We start from the raw sequence: 18,037 nt of genomic DNA, 5'->3' as shown, positions 1-18,037 counted from the left end.
CTCTATCCTCTCTCCATTTCTGTGTGCCAGTACGGCACAGCTAGACGGGTGGTGGTGGTATGTCTGATTGAGCTCGCTGTGGCACTGCTGCCGTCAGGGCCTCTGGGACTATTAGAAAAGCCTGGGCCTAGCCTGTCTGGAGTGCCCCAGCCAACGGAGAGGTGAGTGGGTTAGTGCCATCCCAGCTGGCGAGGAGGGTGGAGGAGGAGGAGGAGGGTGGAGGAGGAGGAGGAGGAGGGAGGAGGAGGAGGAGAGGAGGAGGAGCGCATACAGCCGTGGGAAGCAGAATGCTCGGCCGGCAGTAGCATCTAGCATCCTTAACGTCGCGCCAGGTCCAGACCGAGATCCAGACCCTGCCACCTCCATTGACAGACAGATGAAACCTCTCTCTCCGTCCCAGGTGATGTTCTCTGGACCAAGCCCTGATTTGTACAAGACGGGGAACCTGTTTTTGATTCCATTATCATTAAAAAAACAACAACAAGAAGGTAAAGGGAAATACTAGGAGATCTAAACCTCCATGATTCTATCTCCATCTTCGCCTCCCGGCCCTGATCTTTCTGTGTAAATCTGATTTACTCTTCTTGACGTTCTGAGGATTTTGCCTAAACCTGTTTCATGCATGTCCACTGGAGGCAGGTTTGACTTTGATGACGGGGGTCGTACTGTGGAGGGTGGGAGCAGGGCAAGGCCCATGGCCGGGGGGTCTGCACAGGGCCACAGGGTCAGGGGGAGTACGCCGGGGCCTGGAGCCACGGCTTCGAGGTCCTGGGCGTCTACACCTGGCCCAGCGGGAATAGTTACCAGGGCACGTGGGCGCAGGGGAAACGCCACGGCGTCGGCGTGGAGAGCAAGGGCCGCTGGGACTACAGGGGGAGTGGACGCAGGGCTTCAAGGGACGCTACGGCCAACTGGAGAGCACGGTCAGCGGGGCCCGTTACGAAGGGACCTGGAGCAACGGCCTGCAGGATGGATACGGGACTGAGACGTACTCTGATGGAGGTAAGGAAGGGACACAGCAAGCCATCACGCTGAGGTTGCTCTTTACTATGCATCACACTTGTATTCATTCTATGTTGGTGTTAAGCCACTATAAAACAGGTGCTATAAGGGTCACTCTACCCTCTCCTTATCCTGTACCTCTCATCCTCCTTTCAACCCTCATCCCATTGTATTCTGTTCTCTCCATCTCTCTTCATACAGTATCTCTACCTACCTCCCCTTGTATCTGAAATGGTTATCCCATATCTGAGAACTATTTCAGCTGGGATTGATAACAATATACAGGTCACCTCCCCAGTCGGCAGTAATAGGTCTGAAACATGCAGAGAATCAGATATGAGCCCCTGCAGACTGGCACTAGATCCTAGAGAACATTCAGGACTCTGTCTGGATCTGGGCTAGCTGAATCAGAGAGGAGCCCTGGAGACTGGCACTAGATCCTAGAGAACATTCAGGACTCTGTCTGGATCTGGGCTAGCTGAATCAGAGAGGAGCCCCTGTAGACTGGTACTAGATCCTAGAGAACATTCAGGACTCTGTCTGGATCTGAGCTAGCTGAATCAGAGAGGAGCCCCTGTAGACTGGTACTAGATCCTAGAGAACATTCAGGACTAGGTCTGGATCTGGGCTAGCTGAATCAGAGAGGAGCCCTGTAGACTGGCACTAGATCCTAGAGAACATTCAGGACTCTGTCTGGATCTGAGCTAGCTGAATCAGAGAGGAGCCCCTCCCTGTAGACTGGCACTAGATCCTAGAGAACATTCAGGACTCTGTCTGGATCTGGGCTAGCTGAATCAGAGAGGAGCCCCTGTAGACTGGCACTAGATCCTAGAGAACATTCAGGACTCTGTCTGGATCTGGGCTAGCTGAATCAGAGAGGAGCCCCTGTAGACTGGCACTAGATCCTAGAGAACATTCAGGACTCTGTCTGGATCTGGGCTAGCTGAATCAGAGAGGAGCCCCTGTAGACTGGCACTAGATCCTAGAGAACATTCAGGACTCTGTCTGGATCTGGGCTAGCTGAATCAGAGAGGAGCCCTGTAGACTGGCACTAGATCTTAGAGAACATTCAGGACTCTGTCTGGATCTGAGCTAGCTGAATCAGAGAGGAGTCCCTGTAGACTGGCACTAGATCCTAGAGAACATTCAGGACTCTGTCTGGATCTGGGCTAGCTGAATCAGAGAGGAGTCCCTGTAGACTGGCACTAGATCTTAGAGAACATTCAGGACTAGGTCTGGATCTGGGCTAGCTGAATCAGAGAGGAGCCCCTGTAGACTGGCACTAGATCTTAGAGAACATTCAGGACTAGGTCTGGATCTGGGCTAGGCCCTATGTGTGTGTGCAAGCTTTACAAAGACAGAGTATGTAGGCTATATTGCTATTTCCAGTTCTGTAATAAAGTGGTGTGAGAGAAGAACACTTCATGTGGACTAGCAGTATAGTACATGTTACCACGCAAAGACAAACAATGATGCTGCCAGTAATGTCAGCTAACTGAAATGCATCAGTGTTTTTACATGTATATAGCATCTGACTGCCTGCCACCATCTTATCTGAAGCCTGTTGAATCATTATATCCTCTCAGCATCTCTATTCCCCCTGGGCTATTCCCCAAACCTGAATTCAGATCCTCCTCTATTCCCCTCCTAGACTGGCACTAGATCCTAGAGAACATTCAGGACTCTGTCTGGATCTGGGCTAGCTGAATCAGAGAGAGTCCCTCTGGCACTAGATCCTCCAGGACTCCTCTATTCTTCAGAGAGGAGTCCCTGCAGACTGGCACTAGATCCTAGAGAACTTTCAGGACTAGGTCTGGATCTGGGCTAGGCCCTATGTGTGTGTGCAAGCCCCCCTCTCGTATGTCCTCTAGGCTATATTGCTATTTCCAGTTCTGTAATATTCCTGGTCCTCTATTCCCACTTCTATGTGGACTAGCAGTATAGTACATGTTACCACGCAAAGACAAACAATGATGCTGCCAGTAATGTCAGCTAACTGAAATGCATCAGTGTTTTTACATGTATATAGCATCTGATTGCCTGCCACCATCTTATCTCCTCCCTGTTGAATCGTTATATCCTCTCAGCATCTCTATTCCCCCTCCTCTATTCCCCAAACCTCCTATTCCTCCTCCTCTATTCCCCCTCCTCTATTCCTCCCTCCTCTCTTCATCCTCCTCTATTCCCCCTCCTCTATTTCTTCATCCTCTATTCCTCCCTCCTCTCCTCTATTCCTCCTCCTCTATTCCCCCTCCTCTATTCCTCCTCCTCTATTCCCCTCCTCTCCTTCCCCCTCCTCTATTCCTCCTCCCCCCTCCTCTCTATTCCCCCTCCTCTATTCCCTCCCCCTCTATTCCCTCCTCCCTCTATTCCCCCTCCTCTCCTCTATTCCCCCTCCTTCTCCTCTATTCCCCTCTTCCCCCTCCCTCTATTCCCCCTCCCTCTCTTCCTCCTCCTCTATTCCTCCTGTTCCATTCCCCCTATTCTCCTCCTCCCCCTCTATTCCTCCTCCTCTATTCCCCTCCTCTTTGCCTTCTCCTCTATTCCCCCTCCTCTATTCCTCCTCCTCTATTCCCCCTCCTCTATTGCCCCTTCTCTATTCATCCTTGTCTATTCCCCCTCCTCTATTCCCCCCTCCTCTCTTCCCCCTCTATTCCTCACTCCTCTATTCCCCCTCTTCTATTCTTCCTCCTCTATTCCTCCTCCACTATTCCCCCTCCTCTATGCCTTCTCCTCTATGCCTCCTCCTCTATTCCCCCTCCTCTATTCCCCCTCCTCTATTCCTCACTCCTCTATTCCCCCTCCTCTATTCCCCCTCCTCTCCCTCTATTCCCCCTCCTCTATTCCTCTCCCTCCTCTGTTCCCCCTCCTTCCTCCTCTATTCCCCCTCCTCTATTCCCTCTCCTCTATTCCCCCTCCTCTATTCTTTCCTCTATTCCCCTCTATTCCCCTCTCCTCTATCCTCCTAATCCCCCTCCTCTATTCTTCCTCCTCCTATTCCCTCCTCCTCTCCTCCTATTCCCCCTCCTCTATTCTTCCTCCTCTATTCCCCCTCCTCTATTCTTCCTCTTCTATTCCCCTCTCCTCTATTCCCCCCTCCTCTCCTCTATCCCCCTCCTCTATTCCACCTCCTCTTTGCCTTCTCCTCCTCTATCCCCCTCTATTCTTCCTCCTCTCCTCTATTCCCCCTCCTCTATTCTTCCTCCTCTATTCCCCCCTCCCCTCCTCTATTCTTCCTCCCTCTATTCCCCCTCCTCTATTCTTCCCTACTATATACACATCCATTCTCTTTCTCTCCCCATCCCTCTCTCGCTCTCTGCTTATACCACAGACACCTCTGTACTGTAAATCCTCATGGTCCGCCCTCAGCAGGTCAGCCTGTCACTGGAGACTCTCTGTGTTCTGCGCCCTGATTGGTGCTTTGGCATTGTCACTCTTTTTCCTCCTTATTCGCAAAGGGACAGTTTGAAATTGACTGAGGTTTCCCCGGTCCAAAATTCCCTTTGTCTAGCTTTTCTATTCCCCCTTTTACTTCCCCCTCCTCTGGGGGATTTTCCTATTCCCTCTATTTGTATTATTAGGCACAGGGGAGGGTCCTCTATTCTTCCCCTGGTTTACATTCCCCATTTTGCAGGTTTAACAAAATAATTTCTTCAATATAGCCACATTTCCTCTATCTGCCTGCATTCGCTCCTCCCCCCTACCAAGGTGCTGTGGTATTTCCCCTGATGCTCTACACTTTTCTATATAACGTTTAGCCATATACAGTCAACTCTATCCTGCCCTCTGTACATAGTGACAATAGTGGTAGGTGGATCGTTTTCTTCTGCAATTCCCCCTCCTTAACTTCCAATCATACCACACAGAAAATCATTCAAATCTGCATCAATTTTCTATATAAATCCACAAGACCTCTGTAGAGGAATAACTGATTGGCAGAGGAGGGCCAGCCTGCAGAGGAGAGGCCAGGTGTAGAGGAGAGGCCAGGTGTCCAGGTGTAGAGGATGGTAACGCCGAGACAGCAGGTCAGAGGCCAGGTGTAGAGGAGGGCCAGGTGGAGATGAGGAGGGACAGGTGGAGAGGAGAGGCCAGGTGTAGAGGAGGGCCAGGTTTGTCTAGCTTTTTGTTTTACTTTGGTGTAGGGATGGGGCCAGGTTTTTAGAGGAGGGCCAGGTAGGCACAGGAGGGCCAGGTGTAGAGGAGAGGCCAGGTTTAGAGGAGAGGCCATTTTGCAGGTTTAACAAAATAATTTCTTCAATATAGCCACATTTCCTAATCTGCCTGCACGTCCTCCCCTACCAAGGTGCTGTGGTATTTCCCTGATGTCTACAGGAGAGGCCAGGTTTAGTAGGAGAGGCAGGTCTATCCTGCCCTCTGTACATAGTGAGGCCAGGTGTGGAGGTGGGCCAGGTGGAGATCTGAAGGCCAGGTTAACTAGCAATCATAGCCAGGTGGACATAAAATCATTCAAATCTGCATCAATTTTCCAGGTGTAGAGGAGAGGCCAGGTGGAGAGGAATAACTGGTTGGCAGAGGAGAGGCCAGGTGCAGAGGAGAGGCCAGGTGTAGAGGAGAGGCCAGGTGTAGAGGAGAGGCCAGGTGTAGAGGAGAGGCCAGGTGTAGAGGAGGGCCAGGTGTAGAGGAGAGGCCAGGTGGAGAGGAGAGGCCAGGTGGAGAGGAGAGGCCAGGTGTAGAGGAGGGCCAGGTGTGAGAGGAGAGGCCAGGTGTAGAGGAGAGGCCAGGTGTAGAGGAGAGGCCAGGTGGAGGAGGAGAGGCCAGGTGTAGAGGAGAGGCCAGGTGTAGAGGAGGCCAGGTGTAGAGGAGAGGCCAGGTGTAGAGGAGAGGCCAGGTGGAGAGGAGAGGCCAGGTGTAGAGGAGAGGCCAGGTGTAGAGGAGAGGCCAGGTAAGGAGGAGAGGCCAGGTGTAGAGGAGAGGCCAGGTGGAGAGGCCAGGTGTAGGGAGAGGCCAGGTGTAGAGGAGAGGCCAGGTGTAGAGGAGAGGCCAGGTGTAGAGGAGGCCAGGTGTAGAGGAGGAGTAGAGGAGGCCAGGTGGAGAGGAGAGGCCAGGTGTAGAGAGGAGAGGCCAGGTGGAGAGGAGAGGCCAGGTGTAGAGGAGAGGCCAGGTGGAGAGGAGAGGCCAGGTGTAGAGGAGAGGCCAGGTGTAGAGGCCAGGTGGAGAGGAGAGGCCAGGTGTAGAGGAGAGGCCAGGTGTAGAGGAGAGGCCAGGTGAGGAGAGGCCAGGTGTAGAGGAGAGGCCAGGTGCAGAGGAGAGGCCAGGTACTGAGGAGAGACCAGGTGTGTCATTACACATGAAATAAGAGTGAAGACACGCAGCTGAAACAAATGTAACTTACTGTATTTAAGGATTCCCTCATATAGAGAGTGGGTTCCCCCTATTGGCACGATGCATTATGGGGGTTTTCCTTTCACGCCAATGACCCGGGTTCACTCCCTTGTCCTGCCGTTCGGTGCATTGGTGTCAGAAGTGGGAATACCAAAAGGCTCAAATATATCGGTGAGGTACTATAAACTAAAGTGAAAATGCCATTGAATAATGGCGCAAAAGCCCCGATATTTGAATGTTTCATTCCGTCTGGATGAATTGTGGGTCTCCTCTTGATCTAGATGAGGCACCGTACAGGACAGTCTGGCTGTGTTTATCCTTCTGCCCGTCCTCATTCTCCCAAGTCGTCCTACATTGTGTAGCCACACAGTCTCATGCGCCCAGCAGGCCCAGTTATTCAGGAAAGATTAACGCGCGTTCTGCCTCCTTAACAATCAGAGTAGCTATTCCTTGACCTCAAACGCTTCAATATTGTCTAAATAATGGTCACTTAACTTAACTTTTGACATGTATTCATTTCACTAGGCTACTTAAAAAGGTGTCCTGTAGGCTACCTGCGCATGTTCATCCTCTCCACTGTAATATAAAGAGATAAAGAGACATCTGCCCCCCCGCACACACACACACACACACACACACACACACACACACACACACACACACACACACACACACACACACACACACACACACACACACACACACACACACACACACACACACACACACACACACACACACACAGTAAATGTCAAACTGTCCCCAATCTAGGCCGTTTGATAACAAAGCAACTCCATTGAACCGGGATGAGCCGAGAGAGGCAGGGAGGGGTGCCAGGGGAAGGAAGGGAGGAAGAGAGGGAGGTAGAGTGAGGGAGGAAGAGAGGGAGGTAGAGTGAGGGGGAGGAAGAGAGGGAGGGAGGTGGAGGGAGGGAGGAAGAGAGGTAGAGATAGGGAAAGGTAGAGAGATAGAGTGAGGGAGTGAGGGAGGAAGAGAGGAGAGGTAGAGATAGAGTGAGGGAGGAAGAGAGGGAGGTAGAGAGGGAGGAAGATAGGAGGTAGAGAGGTAGAGAGGTAGGGAAAGGTAGAGGTAGAGTGAGGGAGGAAGAGAGGTAGGTAGAGTGAGGGAGGAAGAGAGGGAGGTAGAGTGAGGGAGGAAGAGAGGTATAGATAGGGAAAGGTAGAGGTAGAAAGGGAGGAAGAGAGGGAGAGGGAGGAAGAGAGGGAGGTAGAGTGAGGGAGGAAGAGAGGTATAGATAGGGAAAGGTAGAGAGGAGGGAGGAAGAGAGGTAGAGTGAGGGAGGAAGAGAGGTAGAGATAGGGAAAGGGAGAGAGAGAGGTAGAGTGAGGGAGGAAGAGAGGAAGGTAGAGTGAGGGAGGAAGAGAGGTAGGATAGGAGGGAGGAAGAGAGGGAGGTAGAGTGAGGGAGGAAGAGAGGAAGGTAGATGAGGGAAAGAGAGGTAGGTAGAGTGAGGGAGGAAGAGAGGGAGGTAGAGTGAGGGAGGAAGAGAGGAATAGATAGGGAAAGGTAGAGGTAGAGTGAGGGAGGAAGAGAGGGAGGTAGAGTGAGGGAGGAAGAGAGGGAGGTAGAGTGAGGGAAGAAGAGAGGTATAGATAGGGAAAGGTAGAGGTAGAGTGAGGGAGGAAGAGAGGGAGGTAGAGTGAGGGAGGAAGAGAGGGAGGTAGAGTGAGGGAGGAAGAGAGGTATAGATAGGGAAAGGTAGAGGTAGAGTGAGGGAGGAAGAGAGGGAGGTAGAGTGAGGGAGGAAGATAGGTAGGTAGAGTGAGGGAGGAAGAGAGGTAGGTAGAGTGAGGGAGGAAGAGAGGGAGATAGAGTGAGGGAGGAAGAGAGGAAGGTAGAGTGAGGGAGGAAGAGAGGGAGGTAAAGTGAGGGAGGAAGAGAGGTAGGTAGAGTGAGGGAGAAAGAGAGGGAGGTAGAGTGAGGGAGAAAGAGAGGTAGGTAGAGTGAGGGAGGAAGAGAGGGAGGTAGAGTGAGGGAGGAAGAGAGGTAGGTAGAGTGAGGGAGGAAGAGAGGTAGGTAGAGTGAGGGAGGAAGAGAGGTAGGTAGAGTGAGGGAGAAAGAGAGGGAGGTAGAGTGAGGGAGGAAGAGAGGAAGGTAGAGTGAGGGAGGAAGAGAGGTAGGTAGAGTGAGGGAGGAAGAGAGGGAGGTAGAGGGGGGGAGGAAGAGAGGTAGAGATAGGGAAAGGTAGAGAGATAGAGTGAGGGAGGAAGAGAGGGAGGTAGAGTGAGGGAGGAAGATAGGGAGGTAGAGTGAGGGAGGAAGAGAGGTAGAGATAGGGAAAGGTAGAGAGATAGAGTGAGGGAGGAAGAGAGGGAGGTAGAGTGAGGGAGGAAAACAGGGAGGTAGAGGGAGGGAGGAAGAGAGGTAGAGATAGGGAAAGGTAGAGAGAGGGGGTCAATAAGTGATGCAGGGGGACCATGGAAACCAGATCCGTGGCTGCTGTGTTAGAGGTTGTTTACCAGCGTAGCCTGTAGTCTAATATCAGATGTACCGCAATGGTTTACATACCAGCAGATAACCTTGGTGTTATTTGGTTTATGAAGTAGCGGAGGCGACCGTAATAACACTCCAGAATTAGATCAAAAATAAATCAAAATAAAGACTGCGTCACGAGAGAGAGTTCGGTCTCTCACCTGGGAGATTAATATAGCACGCACGAGCTGACACATTTTCCACTACCCAATAGACGTGCTATTGTCGCTATACCAACAGCTACACATGTAATATTGTGTGTAGTGTAGGCTAATAACATGAATCGGTATTTTACATGGGGTCGGTCCAGCATAGCTTTGTCTATTGCGATCTGCATTTCAGCACCATGGACAGGTCCCGATCTCTTACACTTTGACAGACACACCCCAGCGAAGGTTCACGAGACGTCATTCCTCTGTTTTTAGATGATTGAAATGGAGGTGAAATGCCGTTTATTAGGCCACTAAAACGTGTTTATGTTCGCGTTAAAAACCTCACTACTGAAATTAGATGTAAACAATCTTTAAACAATCCACTGTATAAAACAACATAAGATAAAACGGATCATTATTTGCGGTCGGGCTTCAGCCAAGTTGTGAAATAAAACCTAACATCTTAGTTTTAATCAATGGAAAATGAAAAACATAATTTTGCCTGAGCTAGAGAGCATTGCGGTCCGTGATATTTAACCTGTTGTCATGGCGTGATGTGCGGTCCGTGATATTTAACCTGTTGTCATGGCGTGATGTGCGGTCCGTGATATTTAACCTGTTGTCATGGCGTGATGTGCGGTCCGTGATATTTAACCTGTTGTCATGACGTGATGTGCGGTCCGTGATATTTAACCTGTTGTCATGACGTGATGTGCGGTCCGTGATATTTAACCTGTTGTCATGACGTGATGTGCGGTCCATGATATTTAACCTGTTGTCACCCATGATATTTAACCTGTTGTCATGACGTGATGTGCGGTCCGTGATATTTAACCTGTTGTCATGACGTGATGTGCGGTCATGATATTTAACCTGTCATGTCATGATATTTAACCTGTTGTCATGGCGTGATGTGCGGTCCATGATATTTAACCTGTTGTCATGACGTGATGTGCGGTCCGTGATATTTAACCTGTTGTCATGACGTGATGTGCGGTCATGATATTTAACCACTGTGTGGCGTTCATTTTTTTGTTATTCTCCCGATCTTCTCGGGTCTGATGGTCTGATGGACCCACAACATTATTGGGTTTTTAAATCAATTCAGCCATAACAATTTAAGTAAACATACTTAATACTAAATACTTAGATGTTGACTTATATAAATTACAAGCAGTATAGACAGCATACATGGCTAATATTTGCCATTTACCTGCTCGATCACACTTATCAATAAAATTGCTATTATTTCTTTTTTATAAAATGTAATTATAATCAAATTGGAAGGACAAATTTTACATATAGTATTTTATGGAAATGATAAATGAGCCCCATTGAACACAAATGAAGGCCAGTTGACACACCACATGAGAGACAGAGTTTCTGTGTTTTACAAATGTATTTATATAAGGACACAAGACGAGACCCCGATGCAGACACACAAGAGAATGGCCATGGACAGGCAAAAGGTCAAAACCAGTTCAGAGTCCAGGAGGTACAGAGTGGCAGGCAGAATGGTCAGACAGGCAGAATGGTCAGGCAGGCAGAATGGTCAGGTAGGCAGAATGGTCAGGCAGGCAGAATGGTCAGGTAGGCAGAATGGTCAGGCAGGCGGATACAGAGTGGCAGGCAGAATGGTCAGGCAGGCAGAATGGTCAGGCAGGCAGAATGGTCAGGTAGGCAGAATGGTCAGGTAGGCAGAATGGTCAGGCAGGCGGGTACAGAGTTGCAGGCAGAATGGTCAGGCAGGCAGAATGGTCAGGCAGGCGGGTACAGAGTGGCAGGCAGAATGGTCAGGCAGGCAGAATGGTCAGGCAGGCGGGTACAGAGTGGCAGGCAGAATGGTCAGGCAGGCAGAATGGTCAGGCAGGCGGGTACAGAGTGGCAGGCAGAATGGTCAGGCAGGCAGAATGGTCAGGCAGGCGGGTACAGAGTGGCAGGCAGAATGGTCAGGCAGGCGGGTACAGAGTGGCAGACAGAATGGTCAGGCAGGCAGAATGGTCAGGCAGGCAGAATGGTCAGGCAGGCAGAATGGTCAGGCAGGCGGGTACAGAGTGGCAGGCAGAATGGTCAGGCAGGCAGAATGGTCAGGCAGGCAGAATGGTCAGGCGGGCGGGTACAGAGTGGCAGGCAGAATGGGCAGGCAGGCAGAATGGTCAGGCAGGCAGAATGGTCAGGCGGGCGGGTACAATGCCTTGCCCAGCTCCTCGAGAAAGATCTGTCTCGTCTGGAGCTTCTCTCTGTTCTCTTCTGTATACTTCCGGCCCTTCTTTGGACACTGTGTTAACAACCCTCCAGGCAAGTTTCAATGCCATACAAGTCTCCTTCCGTGGCCTCCAATTGCTCTTAAATACAAGTAAAACTAAATGCATGCTCTTCAACCGATCGATCGCTACCTGCACCTACCCGCCTGTCCAACATCACTACTCTGGACAGCTCTGACTTAGAATACGTGGACAACTACAAATACTTAGGTGTCTGGTTAGACTGTAAACTCTCCTTCCAGACCCAAATCAAACATCTCCAATCCAAAGTTAAATCTAGAATTGGCTTCCTATTTCGCAACAAAGCATCCTTCACTCATGCTGCCAAACATACCCTTGTAAAACTGACCATCCTACCAATCCTGGTTCACCAACTACTTTGCAGACAGAGTTCAGTGTGTCAAATCGGAGGGTCTGCTGTCCGGACCTCTGGCAGTCTCTATGGGGGTGCCACAGGGTTCAATTCTTGGACCGACTCTCTTCTCTGTATACATCAATGAGGTCGCTCTTGCTACTGGTGAGTCCCTGATCCACCTCTACGCAGACGACACCATTCTGTATACTTCCTGGCCCTTCTTTGGACACTGTGTTAACAACCCTCCAGGCAAGCTTCAATGCCATACAACTCTCCTTCCGTGGCCTCCAATTGCTCTTAAATACAAGTAAAACTAAATCCATGCTCTTCAACCGATCGCTACCTGCACCTACCCGCCTGTCCAACATCACTACTCTGGACGGCTCTGACTTAGAATACGTGGACAACTACAAATACTTAGGTGTCTGGTTAGACTGTAAACTCTCCTTCCAGACCCATATCAAACATCTCCAATCCAAAGTTAAATCTAGAATTGGCTTCCTATTTCGCAACAAAGCATCCTTCACTCATGCTGCCAAACATACCCTTGTAAAACTGACCATCCTACCAATCCTCGACTTTGGCGATGTCATTTACAAAATAGCCCCAAATACCCTACTCAACAAATTGGATGCAGTCTATCACAGTGCAATCTGTTTTGTCACCAAAGCCCCATATACTACCCACCATTGCGACCTGTACGCTCTCGTTGGCTGGCCCTTCATACTCGTCGCCAAACCCACTGGCTCCATGTCATCTACAAGACCCTGCTAGGTAAAGTCCCCCTTATCTCAGCTCGCTGGTCACCATAGCATCTCCCACCTGTAGCACACGCTCCAGCAGGTATATCTCTCTAGTCACCCCCAAAACCAATTCTTTCTTTGGCTGCCTCTCCTTCCAGTTCTCTGCTGCCAATGACTGGAACGAACTACAAAAATCTCTGAAATTGGAAACACTTATCTCCCTCACTAGCTTTAAGCACCAACTGTCAGATCAGCTCACAGATTACTGCACCTGTACATAGCCCACCTATAATTTAGCCCAAACAACTACCTCTTTCCCAACTGTATTTTATTTATTTATTTATTTTGCTCCTTTGCACCCCATTATTTTTATTTCTACTTTGCACATTCTTCCATTGCAAATCTACCATTCCAGTGTTTGTAATGTAGTTCGTCTGTTGTTTGTAAAGAGTCAGACCGAAATGCAGCGTGTAGGTTACTCATGACTTTTAATGAAGAAAATAGCGGTACATGAAATAACTGAAAATACGAAAACAACAAACGAGAGAAACTAATTACAGCCTATCTGGTGACTAACACAGAGACAGGTGCAATCACCCACGAAATACAACGCGCACTCAAGCTACCTAAATACGGTTCCCAATCTGAGACAACTAGAATCAGCTGACTCCAATTAGGAATCGCCTCAGGCAGCCAAGCCTAACTAGACACACCCCTACTAATACACACTCCCAATTAATACAAACCCCAATACGAAATACAACATATAAACCCATGTCACACCCTGGCCTACCCAAACATATAACAAAAACACAAGATACAATGACCAAGGCGTGACAGAAACCCCCCCCCTAAGGTGCGGACTCCGGGACGCACCTCAAGAGCATAGGTAGGGTCCGGGTGGGCGTCTGTCCATGGTGGCGGTTCTGGCTCGGGACGTGGACCCCACTCCATAAATGTCCTAGTTCCTCCCCTTCGCGTCCTAGGATAATCCACCTTCTCCGCCGACCATGGCCTAATAGTCCTCACCCTGATCCCCACATAACTGAGGGGCAGCTCGGGACCGAGGGGCAGCTCGGGACCGAGGGGCAGCTCGGGACCGAGGGGCAGCTCGGGACAGAGGGGCAGCTCGGGATAGAGGGGCAGCTGAGGACAGAGGGGCAGCTCGGGACAGAGGGGCAGCCCGGGACAGAGGGGCAGCCCGGGACCGAAGCAGCCCAGTACTGAGGGGAAGCTCGGTACTGAGAGGGAGCCCAGTACAGAGAGGAAGCCTAGTACTGAAAGGAAGCTCAGTACTGAAAGGAAGCTCAGTACTGAGAGGAAGCTCAGTACTGAGAGGAAGCTCAGGCAGGTAGTAGGCTCCGGTAAATCCTGGCTGGCTGGTGGACCTGGATGATTCAGGTTGTCTGGCCGATCTAGAAGATCTTGGCAGACTGGCACTTCTGGCGGATCCTGGCAGACTGGCACTTCTGGCGGATCCTGGCAGACTGGCACTTCTGGCGGATCCTGGCAGACTGGTGACGCTGGGCCGACTGGCGGCGCTGGGCAGACAGGAGACTCCGGCAGCGCAGGAGAGGAGAAAAGCTCTGGCTGCGCTGAACAGGCGGGACTGGACTGGGCCAACTGGTAGCACTGGTGGCGCTGGACAGACAGGAGACTCCGGCAGCGCAGGAGAGGAGAAAGGCTCTGGCTGCGCTGAACAGGCTCCAACAGTGCAGGAGAGGAGAAAAGCTCTGGCTGCGCTGAACAGGCGAGGCGCACTGGACGCGCTGGGCCGACTGGTAGCACTGGTGGCGCTGGACAGACAGGAGACTCCGGCAGCGCAGGAGAGGAGAAAGGCTCTGGCTGGCTGAACTGCGCTGAACAGGCGGAGGACTCTGGCGCTGGGCCGACTCCAACAGTGCAGGAGAGGAGAAAAAGCTCTGGCTGCGCTGAACAGGCGAGGCGCACTGGACGCGCTGGGCCGACTGGTAGCACTGGTGGCGCTGGACAGACAGGAGACTCCGGCAGCGCAGGAGAGGAGAAAGGCTCTGGCTGCGCTGAACAGGCGGGAGACTCCAACAGTGCAGGAGAGGAGAAAAGCTCTGGCTGCGCTGAACAGGCGAGGCGCACTGGACGTGCTGGGCCGACTGGTAGCACTGGTGGCGCTGGACAGACAGGAGACTCCGGCAGCGCAGGAGAGGAGAAAGGCTCTGGCTGCGCTGAACAGGCGGGAGACTCCAACAGTGCAGGAGAGGAGAAAAGCTCTGGCTGTGCTGAACAGGCGAGGCGCACTGGAGGCCTGGTGCGTGGTGCTGGAACTGGTGGTACTGGCGCGAGGACACGCACAGGAAGCCTGGTGCGGGGAGCTGCTACCGGAGGACTGGTGTGTAGAGGTGGCTCTGGATAGACCGGACCGTGCAGGCGCACTGGAGCTCTTGAGCACCGAGCCTGCCCAAGCTTACCTGGCTCGATGCCCACTCTAGCCCGGCCAATAGGAAGAGCTGGTATGTGCCTCACCGGGCTATGCTCCCGCACTGAAAACACCATGCGCTCCATAGCATAACACGGTGCCTGCCCGGTCTCTCTAGCCCAACGGTGAGCACAGGGAGTATGCGCAGGTCTCCTACCTGGCATAACTATTCTCCCTTCTAGCTCCCCCCCCAATATTTTTTTTGGGCTGTTTTTCCGGTTTCCTTGCCAACCGTGTTCCCTCGTATCGTCGGCTCCTATCTCCCGCTGCCTCTGCTCTCCTTAGTGCCTCCACCTGTTCCCATGGGAGGCGATCTCTTTCGGCCAATATCTCCTCCCAAGTGTAACAACCTTTACCATCCAACACGTCTTCCCATGTCCATTCTCCAAATAATTCAGCCTCCCTTTGCTGCTCCAGCTGTCGCTGCCTGTTTAAACCAGCGCCTCTCCGTTTTTCCGGCGTGTCTTTTTCGTTGATTCGATTCGCCTGTAGCCCTCTTCGCATTGCTGTAGGGAATCCCAGGCGGGCTCCTGCACTCGCTCTGGGTCGGCCGCCCACCTGTCGATTTCTTCCCACGTAGTATACTCCTTGCTTCTGCCGTCCATAACGTCCTCCTTTAGATCCTGCCAGTTCACACGCTGCTCGGTCTGTGAATGGTGGGTGATTCTGTAATGTAGTTCTTCTGTTGTTTGTAGCGAGTCAGACCGAAATGCAGCGAGTAGGTTACTCATGACTTTTAATGAAGAAAATAGCGGTACATGAAATAACTGAAAATACGAAAACAACAAACGAGAGAAACTAATTACAGCCTATCTGGTGACTAACACAGAGACAGGTACAATCACCCATGAAATACAACGCGCACTCAAGCTACCTAAATACGGTTCCCAATCCGAGACAACTAGAATCAGCTGACTCCAATTAGGAATCGCCTCAGGCAGCCAAGCCTAACTAGACACACCCCTACTAATACACACTCCCAATTAATACAAACCCCAATACGAAATACAACATATAAACCCATGTCACACCCTGGCCTACCCAAACATATAACAAAAACACAAGATACAATGACCAAGGCGTGACAGTGTTTTACTTGCTATATTGTATTTACTTTGCCACCATGGCCTTTTTTGGTTCCCCACCACCATACTGCTTTCATATACACACAGTGGTTCCCCACCACCATACTGCTTTCATATATACACACAGTGGTTCCCCACCACCATACTGCTTTCATATACACACAGTGGTTCCCCACCACCATACTGCTTTCATATATACACACAGTGGTTCCCCACCACCATACTGCTTTCATATACACACAGTGGTTCCCCACCACCATACTGCTTTCATATACACACAGTGGTTCCCCACCACCATACTGCTTTCATATATACACACAGTGGTTCCCCACCACCATACTGCTTTCATATACACACAGTGGTTCCCCACCACCATACTGCTTTCATATACACACAGTGGTTCCCCACCACCATACTGCTTTCATATACACACAGTGGTTCCCCACCACCATACTGCTTTCATATACACACAGTGGTTCCCCACCACCATACTGCTTTCATATACACACAGTGGTTCCCCACCACCATACTGCTTTCATATACACACAGTGGTTCCCCACCACCATACTGCTTTCATATACACACAGTGGTTCCCCACCACCATACTGCTTTCATATACACACAGTGGTTCCCCACCACCATACTGCTTTCATATACACACAGTGGTTCCCCACCACCATACTGCTTTCATATATACACAGTGGTTCCCCACCACCATACTGCTTTCATATACACACAGTGGTTCCCCACCACCATTTTTCATATATACACAGTGGTTCCCCACCACCATACTGCTTTCATATATACACAGTGGTTCCCCACCACCATACTGCTTTCATATATACACACAGTGGTTCCCCACCACCATACTGCTTTCATATATACACAGTGGTTCCCCACCACCATACTGCTTTCATATATACACAGTGGTTCCCCACCACCATACTGCTTTCATATACACACAGTGGTTCCCCACCACCATACTGCTTTCATATATACACAGTGGTTCCCCACCACCATACTGCTTTCATATACACACAGTGGTTCCCCACCACCATACTGCTTTCATATAGACACAGTGGTTCCCCACCACCATACTGCTTTCATATAGACACAGTGGTTCCCCACCACCATACTGCTTTCATATAGACACAGTGGTTCCCCACCATACTGCTTTCATATAGACACAGTGGTTCCCCACCACCATACTGCTTTCATATAGACACAGTGGTTCCCCACCATACTGCTTTCATATACACACAGTGGTTCCCCACCACCATACTGCTTTCATATAGACACAGTGGTTCCCCACCACCATACTGCTTTCATATATACACAGTGGTTCCCCACCACCATACTGCTTTCATATACACACAGTGGTTCCCCACCACCATACTGCTTTCATATATACACAGTGGTTCCCCACCACCATACTGCTTTCATACACACAGTGGTTCCCCACCACCATACTGCTTTCATATAGACACAGTGGTTCCCCACCACCATACTGCTTTCATATAGACACAGTGGTTCCCCACCACCATACTGCTTTCATATAGACACAGTGGTTCCCCACCACCATACTGCTTTCATACACACAGTGGTTCCCCACCACCATACTGCTTTCATATAGACACAGTGGTTCCCCACCACCATACTGCTTTCATACACACACAGTGGTTCCCCACCACCATACTGCTTTCATATATACACAGTGGTTCCCCACCACCATACTGCTTTCATATACACACAGTGGTTCCCCACCACCATACTGCTTTCATATAGACACACAGTGGTTCCCCACCACCATACTGCTTTCATATAGACACAGTGGTTCCCCACCACCATACTGCTTTCATATACACACAGTGGTTCCCCACCACCATACTGCTTTCATATAGACACAGTGGTTCCCCACCACCATACTGCTTTCATATAGACACAGTGGTTCCCCACCACCATACTGCTTTCATATAGACACAGTGGTTCCCCACCACCATACTGCTTTCATATAGACACAGTGGTTCCCCACCACCATACTGCTTTCATATAGACACAGTGGTTCCCCACCACCATACTGCTTTCATATAGACACAGTGGTTCCCCACCACCATACTGCTTTCATATAGACACAGTGGTTCCCCACCA

At 50.7% G+C, this 18,037-nt stretch overlaps 1 pseudogene; it reads left to right on the top strand.

Moving 5' to 3' along the window:
* Positions 1 to 246: 246 nt before the first annotated feature.
* The window catches only part of LOC124023654, a 32,903-nt pseudogene continuing 15,112 nt past the window's right edge, over positions 247 to 18,037 (top strand).

This window comes from Oncorhynchus gorbuscha, unplaced genomic scaffold, assembly GCF_021184085.1.
Source record: "Oncorhynchus gorbuscha isolate QuinsamMale2020 ecotype Even-year unplaced genomic scaffold, OgorEven_v1.0 Un_scaffold_1669, whole genome shotgun sequence".
NCBI classification, from domain to species: domain Eukaryota; kingdom Metazoa; phylum Chordata; class Actinopteri; order Salmoniformes; family Salmonidae; genus Oncorhynchus; species Oncorhynchus gorbuscha.
This window is presented reverse-complemented; position numbering and strand designations above follow the sequence as displayed.